This window comes from Rhipicephalus microplus, chromosome 2 (genome assembly GCF_043290135.1).
Source record: "Rhipicephalus microplus isolate Deutch F79 chromosome 2, USDA_Rmic, whole genome shotgun sequence".
Classification (NCBI taxonomy): Eukaryota; Metazoa; Arthropoda; class Arachnida; order Ixodida; family Ixodidae; genus Rhipicephalus; species Rhipicephalus microplus.
The window spans coordinates 207,075,792-207,086,521 of record NC_134701.1 but is presented as its reverse complement, the minus strand read 5'-3'; the positions used below and the strand labels follow the sequence as shown (position 1 = coordinate 207,086,521).

Sequence of the window (10,730 nt, the reverse complement as noted above, 5' to 3'; positions counted from 1 at the left end):
ATACGAATATTAAAACTCAAGAAAAAAGAACCGCCCGTGCTTGGCGCCTAGCTCGTTGCGATGCGTCGACGCGCACTTATATATCTCCAACGCGTACTTTGGCCCACCCATGGGGGGGGGGGGGGGGGAGAAGGTTAGATGCTTGTGCAAGTGCACTTATCACTCGATGGGGAGAATCATGTGCCTTGGGCTTTCACCGGAATGATTTCGTTAGTTGCTGGGCCCAGAAAGGTCACTTCGCTCACTGCACAGGCCCCGTTTGCGAAAACTGCGCTTTTCATACACAGTGAAGTAACAACTTAGACAGTTGTTAGTTTGCAAATATCTGTACCTGTGATTAAGTTTCGTGCGTCCTTTTTGTTTAAACAGCGGGTTGCGTGTCGAGCGGTAAGCGTCATTAGTTTGCTGTCATCCCTTGTGCGTTGTTTTCGTGCGTCAATTGTCCGTGACGAGCGTGCTGCACGTTTCTATCTGCTTGCTCTTGTAAGCGTTACATTCCAAGTTGTTGCTATGCCATTCGTTGCTTCACTCTTGCGGCAAAACACTGACTGTTTTTGTAATGATCGACAATGGCTTGTGTCAAAGCAATAGCCAAGCTACAGTCACTCTGCTTTATTGTATCACATTACATACTTAGCGAGCACTTTGATGGCGAGGGAGGAAAAAGGCACTGGTTAGACACAGGAATCCGCAGCTCGCTTTTTGTTAGCAAGTGCACTGCGTGTTTTTATTGTTCAACAACGCACAGGAGGAATCTTCCGCCGGCACTACCATGGAGATGTAGATCCAGAGCCTATATAGACGGGGTGGCCAGTGAACGATTGTGCCACGTGAGCAGTCGATTTTTTCAATCGCGAAACTCGCTAGCAGACGCTGCCTGCATCGGCCTTGTGAGGTGAGAGTTGGGAGGGGGGTGTCAAGGAAGAGGGTGAGGTAACACGCATGCGCAATCGGCGTCTAAACTCTGCAGGGAGGGATGCCTAGAGGAGAGAGAGGAGGAAGCGAGCGCTGACGAACAGACGCTTCCTGCGTGGGCGTTGCAAAGTTAGCGAGGTGGAAGCCTATGAGAGGAGAAAAGGGGAGAGGGGACACGCGTGCGCAGTAAGGTAGGTCACGCCGCATACCGGATTGAGCTCGACCCTAAGAAACTTCGCATCTAAAAATTGTGTTCATTTCTGCAGTTAGTATATATTTCATCACTTAGGAAGTGGATGAAAACGACGCCATTTGTTTGTTTAGAAAAAGTATTTAATGATTTCTAGAGCTTCGTACTCAGCTATGGGAGAACAGTTATGTGCGTTTGTAGGCACAGGCAGCTAGGAGTCGAAATCATACCTTGGCGCCGTATCACAGAGTGAAAGAAAAGCCGCGAGGGAATTAAAGTTTGGCGGGTTAAAAAAAGCTGAGTGCGATTGGGCAGACTGCATGGTCACGCATGTTTATCGGACATTCACTTCGAGGAATGTGTCTGATTGATAATGAGGTGGCTTTCTGTTACTGATCGGTCGCATGTTTCAAAGCCATAAAGGGCAGCGATCTTCGCGTAGACTTGAGTATTCTGTATACCATATATCAAAACAATGTATCGCCATTTGTAAGACAATTTCAGCAATATTTATTATCTTAAAAAAAAGTTACTGCGGTTACCTACTACGGTAAGCGGAGGTAAATTAAGCGTAAAGATAGCTTTCAGTAGGTCTCCAGATGAAAAGCAGAAATTTTCAACTGCTGAAGGCCCCTTCTCGCGGTCAATTACGTGCATGTTTGATGCGCATCAACACTGAAACGTCGGCATGCTCGACCTCTCAGCGAGGGTTATTTTTGAAGTGCGCCAGCGCACTACGCTTCTTTACAGCACTGCGTATACAAATAGTAATATGGGACCGGTAAAACAGTGCTGCAAGAGCACACGTCGTGGTCGTAAGCCGGGTGGTGGAGCTGAAAAGGGAAATATCATTACAGAGCCTGCGCTATAACGGCTGAGCGCAGTCACGTAGCCCCAAGTAATCACGGCTGCACTCACCGAAGAAAGAAGCACCAGTCACATAGCGCCGAACACACGTTCCATGCGCTGTTGCCACCAACTGCTTGCACGGAAAAGCCAGGATGGTGTTTTCCCCGCTTTATAACTGATAAATTCATGCACGCAACTTTCGCCTGCTTTTTAATGATTAAGGAAAAACTGCGGCAGATCACACGCCTTTTCGGAATCGGGTTCGTGCGAGGAAGTCAGCGAATAGTTTTCTATGCTGCAATATTTTTGGCCTTGAGTCAAGCAATCAGTGGCCGATTGATGAGATTTTTTTACATCAAGTATTTGCGTGTGAATTGGGCACTTACCATACACGTCGACTACATTGCTGTTTATATTGGGTAATTTTTTGTTTGCTGCAACGTCAACGCTTGCGTTCTTAGAAAACAAATTGGGGGACCCTTACGCTTCGCCTTTAAGAGTTGAACGCGATAGTGATATCCGGCCCCTAGCGCGCCCTTCAAACGCTAAATGCCTACTTATTATTATGTTTTGTTACACACACACACGCACAAAGTATATAGTACCAGAGCACGCGCGCGAATGGTACATACAGGTTTTTGATCTAAAGCAAGAGTCGCATGGCCTCCAAGATATTCGCCGCGTGCTTGCCATTTCAGAGGCCATAAAGAGTCTCACAATGCCTCACAGATGGCAGCACATTATCTAGCGTTTGCTGTTTGCTTCATCAACGCCTTTGGAAAGGCATGATATGTTCTCCGCTATAGATGGACATAGTTGTCCATTTTTAGAGCTGTTTGAATGTTCCTGTGTTTTTAGCGGCGATGGCTTCACTATCCCGGCCTTTATCGACGTAGTTTGATGGCCTCCTAAATGCACCTACAAAATTTCCGAATGGGCTTGTTTTCGTCGTGACACCTGTCGAACAAATGGTGTTAAGTAGACTCCTTCCCCTAGATGGTATATATGTAGTGTTTTTCCCGGAGCAGTGGCAGGTGACGTCGTAGCTTTGTGGCAGGACACCTGCTTGACACGTGAATGGCCCGGGTTTGATCTTCAATGTGACTGCAAATTTTATTCTTTATTTTACTTGTTTTTTTTCTTAATTTTTCGCTCAAGCACTTTTTTTTGCTGACAACCAACGGTGCCGACACCGACAGGGAAATTCATGCGACACGAGCTCTCTAACACTATGGTGTTAAAACACCTCAGTTTCACCAAAATGAACTGTACACTACGATGCGATGGTGTTAATGCCACATGTTGTCTGTTCTTTGGCATATTCATCCGCGATCGAGCTGCTCTTGGATATAGCTTGATGAGACATTGGTGGGTGTGCACGTGCAATGTTTCGGCGATTGTAGTAAAAGTGGAGTCAACATTTGAACCATGGTTTACGTTAAAAGGACACTGAAGTCAAATAAAATTTACGTGAGAGTGAAATTTCAATGTATTACAACATCTAAAACAACATTATTATCAAGAGCAGTGCCCTACTTACCTAGAAATTAAAGTAAATGTACAGAATGTCCTATTGGGGAGTGCCCCAATAGGACATTCTCAAAATAATACCGATGATGTCAGACAAACCACCTACAATATAACTAGTAATCAGTCTAGCTGCGCTAAATAAACAACCTTCGGTGCATCAAGATACGCAATAAAATGCTACTTGTTCGTTTCTCTTTGATTCATAGAAAAAACAGCCACCGGACGTTACTATGAAGAATGGCGCGAGCGGTTCAAAAATTAAAGTTTCGCGTGGTTAAACTGAACAGGTCGTGCCATCTAGCGACATGCAGGCAAACCCAAACCCGTCTGCGATCTCGGAGCCAATAACAGGAAATTGATTGATGGCCGTTGTTGCTGCTGCGGCTCCCGCTGCTTCCGTTCTGTCTACTATTGTCGGCGGCCGCGCAGTAAAGCTGGGCAACGTTGTGCAGAGCACCAGTGACTTGAGTCGGTCCGCTTCTTGAAGCGGGTAATTAGAAGGGTGCTAACCTGGTGCATGCCACTGAAACGCGATTTGATTTCAAAATAGGCCCTTCCTTGGCGCAAAAGTGACTCTACGAGGTTTCTAGACCGCTATTTCAACAATCAACTTCGACCTAATAGTTGCCTTTAGTATCCCTTTAACGCGACATAATTTCTGCATCTCAGGAACACATAAGAGTGGGAGTATGGAGGCACAAACAAAATGAAGTACTCACTGCACATCTCTCTTGTGGTTTAGCATCTGAGCATCCTTACAATCTATCGCCTGTATCACCAATCACTTAACATTGTCCAATTTCATCGCTCCGCCTCAACATAGGACGCACACGGTTATCATCCAAGCAGCCATATAATCTTGACGTGCGCATGATAGTGCAGAACACGTAGGTTTTTTTTATTTACATATGAAAAAGAAATATAGGAAGGTAGGCTACGTTAGATCCGGCTTCTAAATAGCGCCACCACCCGCCCTAAGCATTACCAGCGCAGTAGAAGATCAATGACACTGTGATGTGCGGTAGCGAGAGGCTTAAAGGCGCATGCCACCGCGCCCGTGAGCACGGAGGAAGACCCACTACGCATCTTGCTTGTTGTGCAGGTTGGTGCTTCCTTTTTTTTTACCTTGTAAGTGTTGCAAGACTAGATACCAGTTTCCGATTGTTCTGTCTCACCCAGAAGCGTTGTCTGAACCTTTCGCTTCTTGAATGCTTTTGCACATTGAAGAAAACCCGGCCCTTGACAAGACCAGTGCGGAACCAACTCAGACGCGTAAAGAGAGCGTTGTTTTAGTGTGAGCGTTGTGAGCTTGTGTTAAAATTGAGACTAACCGCTCTCACATTTCATGGTCAACGGATGATCTTAAGCTTTCGCGTGAGCCGCTTTCTACTGCGGCAGCCAACTTTACCATGCCATTACAGAATGTTGTGGAAAAGGTAAATGATCTTCTAAATGTACAGCAAGAACGTCTATTACACGCCAATGACTGCTTCGCGTGGAACTAGACGTGATTGAGCTGCGAGCCTCACTTCACGAAACTAAAAACAGGACTTGGCAGGCTGACTCACTATATTACTGCATACTAAACGTTTCAGATGACAACGCCCGCCAATCTTAACAAAAAATAATGATCGTCATCCCTCTTACCGGCTGGACGTTCATGTACATTCGGAGATGTATCACGGGCACACCGAATCGGCAGATACGTGGCAGGCAAAAATCATTGCTACTCATTGCTAAATTTGGCAGTTTCAAGCAAAAATTTTCCTTACTATAAAAGAAAGTCTGCCTTGCAGTGCAATAGCACTGCCGTTCCAGAAAATTTCCCGGCGTCAACTTGCCGCGTTCGTTAAAATATGAAAGTTTGGTATGTGAAGTAAAACAGCCTATGTGCCAAGAAAAGGTGCTACTTATTTGACTTGGTCTGTGGGGCATCTTCCCCAACTGTCGCCATTACCGCTACCCCGAGGGCGACGTGATTGGGCAGTCTTCATTCCGCCATTAGTTAGGATAATGCAAAATACGGTGGCACACTGTCTGTGCTCTCAATACTTTGTGCTAACGTTCGCAGCCTTATTCTGATAAGATATAGTATGAGTTCTTTAAGTCATGATGTGGTTTTGTACTCCTGTCTCCTGTCCTAAACGTGGTTATCCGGCAAAATTGATTTACATGAGATTCTTCAGTGCCAGAAAACAGTTGTCGTGAAATTCCACAAGTGTTTCTTATTATTACCATAGACAAATATAAGAAGTTACGAGAGGACACTCCCATAGACTCCTACGGATAATTTGGGTTCGCAGAGCTCCAAACGGGCGTTTGTAACTATCACGGCCAAAGAAAAGGGATACTGCAGAAAAGAATATCTTGAAGGCTATTTCGTAGCAATTAGAAAAATTACATAACCTCCGAGACACACCCGCGCGCGTGGTTGTCTCGGAGGCAATACGTTTTAGGGGCGAAGTTCCCAACGCCGTGGGTCGTACGTCCCGAGTCGTCGTGGTAGGTAGTTGCATTACATTGAATCTCAGTAAAAACGGTGTCACAACATATCCACGGATGATGAGTGGGGCGAAGCTTCCAGCAATCTATCTGTGGGTCCGCCCGTAGGTCTATTTCTGGCGGTCTGACCTCGTTCTTCTGAACCATATTGAGCTTCCAGACGTCGGTGAACGAGACACTGACGTTTGCCAATGCCTCATTGGTCAGCCCACTCGTGTTACCACGGGGACAGGCTGCGGAGATCTTCGCCCCACTAATCATTCACCTCGTGGATATGCTTTGATATGCTGTGAAGCGGGCAGTTTCGTGAAAGCAGCACCACCCGAGCGCAAGCACACGTTGCCACAGTGTGTGTATGCAAACATTTTACATAATCCATGAGAAATGGAAGCGCGAAAACTTTTATTTTCAAGTGATATTCTTGGTAAGCACGTAAACGCGGGCACTGAGAGATAAATTCATTGCACTGCAAAACGCGGCATTACAGCGGCCAAATCATGAGTATAGATTACATGAAAGAAATAAACATATAAGCAACATCAAAAAGACACGCGCAACAGTAAGATTGCTATAAGCGCACAGAACTACACATGAAGTGCACAACGCAACACAGTAGTAGTTGCGGCATCACTCGACTCAAGACGGCACGAAGCAATAAAGGAAAAATGTTGGCTACGCTTTTCTTCCTCGCCTTCGCATAAATTTTCTCCTACACTTTAAATCGCTCTTTCGCGAAAAACAGTCACAAGCAGTCACCGCAGCTAAAACAAAGCAGTTTTAGGTGCCATGCAAGATGTCAAAGAAGCAAGAGTGCTTATTGATAATACTACGTCCTAGCTTTAGCTAACAAACGATTTTCTAGATTCACCACTTCTGTCTTATTGCGCTCGTTACAACAGCTTTAGGCTTGCAGTGAAAGCCACATATAACGATATTAAACATAAATTCACTTTTCACACAGTATCACTGATGCAATGAATTCTATTACATGTACCAGCACAAATAAAACCTAACAACCCGAGTGGTCACGATTTGTTGAGCCAAGAAACGATTTTTTCGCGAACTTGTTGCGCAGCATTCTAAACTGCTGTTTTCTTTCTTTTTTTTTCGGGGGAAGAAGTCCACAAACTAATACGCGGAGTAAAGAGCACAAAAAAATCTCTTTGGGCTGAGCAGCAGCATGCGACAAATGTTAGTCTAAGGCTTTAATGGCGAATGGAATACGCACCTTACAATAATAGCGACGACGTTCGCACCGAGCAGCAGCCAAGCTTAGAGGCACCTCTGCGCTCCGAACAGTGCAATGCAACAAGTGTTTGTTTAGGTTTCAAAGGCGAATGCAATTCGCACTTTACAAAGTAGTGACGACGTTCGTATCGAGCAGCAGCCAAGCTGAGAGGCAGACGAAACAAGCGAAGACCACCATGCACGACGGTCACGTTATCGAGCATCTTTTATCGCGTCTCCCTGTTGCCGCCCGTTCTTCTTCATCGCCCTTAATGCTCATGAACACGGAGCGCGACAACGTCGCCGTCACGTCGAAGCCATGTGCACTTCTCTAGCATCCGATTCATCCCAGGTTCTGCCCTATGATATCGCATCATCCAGCCGCAAGCGCTAAAGACGTATTCAGAGCCGCAATGCGTGACAGTGAAAGCCACAATCGCAACGTAGACATATAATGCACTATAAATTTTATGGGGGAAAGGAAGAAAGCTCGGCGTTTATAACGTCAAAATTAACCTTATTTCATTATGCTACAGTCTCAAGCGCTTGCTCAATTTAGTCTTCGGTACAGGGATGAAAAACTGTAGCACGTTCTTGTCACTATTTTCGGGCAAGTAAGCCATTTTTTGTGTAACTTGTGTAACATTAGGTGAGGAAGTCAATATCAAATCAAGCATAGGTTGATGTAGTAGCAGTTACACCAGTAGGTCTGATTGGTTCTGATAGCTCGCAATCGTAGCAAGTGGCTATATAGGAAGCGGCTAGTTTCAGTTGAAGCAGGTACTACAAATGTGCTTCTATAAGACCATTGTATTTGCCCCGCCATGGTGGTCTAGTGGCTAAGGTACTCGGCTGCTGACCCGCAGGTCGCAGGATCGAATCGCGTCTTCGGCGGCTGCATTTTGGATGGAGGCGAAAATGCTGTAGGCCCGTGTGCTCAGATTTAGGTGCACGTCAAAGAACCCCAGATGATCGAAATTTCCGGAGCCATCCACTACGGCGCCTCTCATAATCATATAGTAGTTTTGGGACGTTAAACCTTACATAACAATCAATCATCAATGAGATCACTGTATTGATAGAAAATTAAAATCACCTAGAAGAAAAACGGGAACGCCGGGGCATAGTGCCGAGATAGGGCTTAGGTGATGCCGAATTTTCTAGTTGAAGTACTTTTTGGAGTTGAGCTGGTGGTAGCAAATGCAAAAAAAAAAACATTTTTCAAAACACATTTCACGCAGCATGAATTTTTTTTCTAAACTGCAGCGGCATGGTATTTTTTTAAATCGGGGCATTACAAATATTTATTCATGGCAATTATGGGAGGCTACTAGCAGAGCAAAGAAATGGAATATATGGTGATACTTATTAAAGACAAGCGCTAATACGACAGGCCCAGCACAAGCGCTCACTTACCAGAAAAAATATTTATTTATTCAAATCAATATATATTCCTAAACATTATTCTCGCGTATTTCGGCGCACGCGCACTATTGGTCAAAGCAAAGCGTCAATAATTCACCGTATGCACTCTCTTTCAAACTATCTAATCTCCCCAAGCAGGGTCACTTCTTTGGGAGATTAAACCAAAGATGGAAGAGTCATGTGGATTGACGCACTAGTATTATTATAGAGTAACATACATTACAAGAGTGGTCACTCCTGCCAAAAGCGGCGGCGCTACACAGCTTCACTGGCGTCACTTCGGCCGTAAGATGGCAACGCATCACTCACTGCTTTCAATCAAACGCTTGTACTAGTTATTTACTACAATGCCATTTATAGTGCATTATCGCAGGTCACTGGATCAAATGCCGGCTGCGGTGGCTGCGTTTTTTATTGAGGCAAAAATGCTGTAGACCCGTGTGCTCAGATTTGGATGCACGTTAGAGAACCCCATGTGATGTAAATTTCCTGAGCCCCCCCCCCCCCCCCACTACGGTCTCATAATCATATGGGGGTTTCGTGACGCGTTCGTATTTCATACACACTAACGCTTAAAGAAAAAGCATTACTTGTAACAAAAAAATGCGTTATGTAAGTACAACGTCAACACAGCCGTTTCTCTTTATATATATATATATATATATATATATATATATATAATGTGTGGGTGTGTGTGTGGGAAGAGAGAGAGAGTATGTTTTTTTTTTTCTTTATGGTAATAGCAACAATATTGTTGAAGGTACGAGTGTACAATGGAGGCGGAAATGTTGTAGGCCCGTGTACTCGGATTTGGGTGCACGTTAAAGAAACCCAGGTGGTTAAAATTTCCGGAGCCCTCCACTATGGCGTCTCTGATAATAATACGAGGGAAGCGTTTATGCTGCTCTCGTAGTGCTCATCATTTTAACACGGGACGGCTTTCAGCTCTCCCATAGTAGAGTACTAAGTACTCTGAATCGTTAACCACTTTTTCTAAACACACATCATATGGTGGTTTTGGGACGTCAAACCCCACAAATCAATCAAGGTACGAGTGTAAAAGAAGTCACACAAAATAGTTTTTTTTTTCTTCTAAGCCGTGATTGAAACCAGAAATGATACAGCATACGCCTTACCTCTCCCACAAGTTGACAAGTTATGAAATGCAATTTTTTTTTATAATGCATTCATGTCGAACCACTGTGAGATTATCCACTGCTACATAGATTCTCGCGATGCCGCCGCCTGTAAACAACGCTTCCCCAGCTATTTACACAATCTTCTCTCCTATACGTTACAAGTGAGCACAAAGAGCGTTCATAACACCACCAGCCAAGACAAACGCAGCGCATCGGCTTAGTGTGTCGTACATATCGGCCCTGAGTACTTTAGGCTGTCCCCGCTATAAGAGACCCGGAAATACCCGCGCTGTCCCAGCGATGTTTGAGCTTCAGTGCTTCACAGCCGATGGTGCATTAGCGCCCCGCGGGCCAGAAGGCGTAAATAACTCGACCAGGAAGCATGACAGACTCTGGAGTAATATAGCTCTGTTGGCCTGCTGAGAAAATGGCTTCTGGGGAGATATAACACCGCCAAGGAAAACAAAGTACTAATCTGAGGCATCGAGTTGCGACTTCTTCAGCCATTGCTGTATATACCTTGCTGCGCTACGCACACTTCATCAAAGTGAAAATATAAAACGTGTTTCTTGAAATTACCATAATTAATAATTTGAAACAGTGTTCCTCTACAAATCAATGTTTACCTACAAATAAACCTTGTATGTTTAGTGTTGGCACCATTTTGCTCGTAACGGTTTATCTTCCATTCTTTGTGTACGCATGCGCAGCTTATACTCTTTCGATATACTAGCCGGTTTGTTGGCACAAAAAAATTAGTTGGAAGTTTACACTGATGTGGCTCCTTTCTATCATCTGCGTCTTTCTTTGTAATCACACTAACGTAGTATTGCAATGCGAACCGCTCAGTATATTGCGATAATTTACATCAAGAGCCTTCAAAAATAGATTGCTGTTTTGTTGTATTGTGTGAATTGAAGCACCTTCTACTTGTTAACTGCGTATTGCATAAT

The 10,730-nt window shown here is 44.6% G+C and overlaps 1 long non-coding RNA gene across 1 annotated transcript in view; it reads left to right on the top strand.

Annotated features, from left to right (window-relative positions):
- Positions 1-4,321: 4,321 nt before the first annotated feature.
- Positions 4,322-10,730, top strand: part of LOC142787049 (uncharacterized) — a 94,335-nt gene continuing 87,926 nt past the window's right edge. The window contains exon 1 of the long non-coding RNA XR_012889232.1: positions 4,322-4,586. This is a non-coding gene — a long non-coding RNA (uncharacterized LOC142787049). The remainder of the gene's footprint in view (positions 4,587-10,730) is intronic.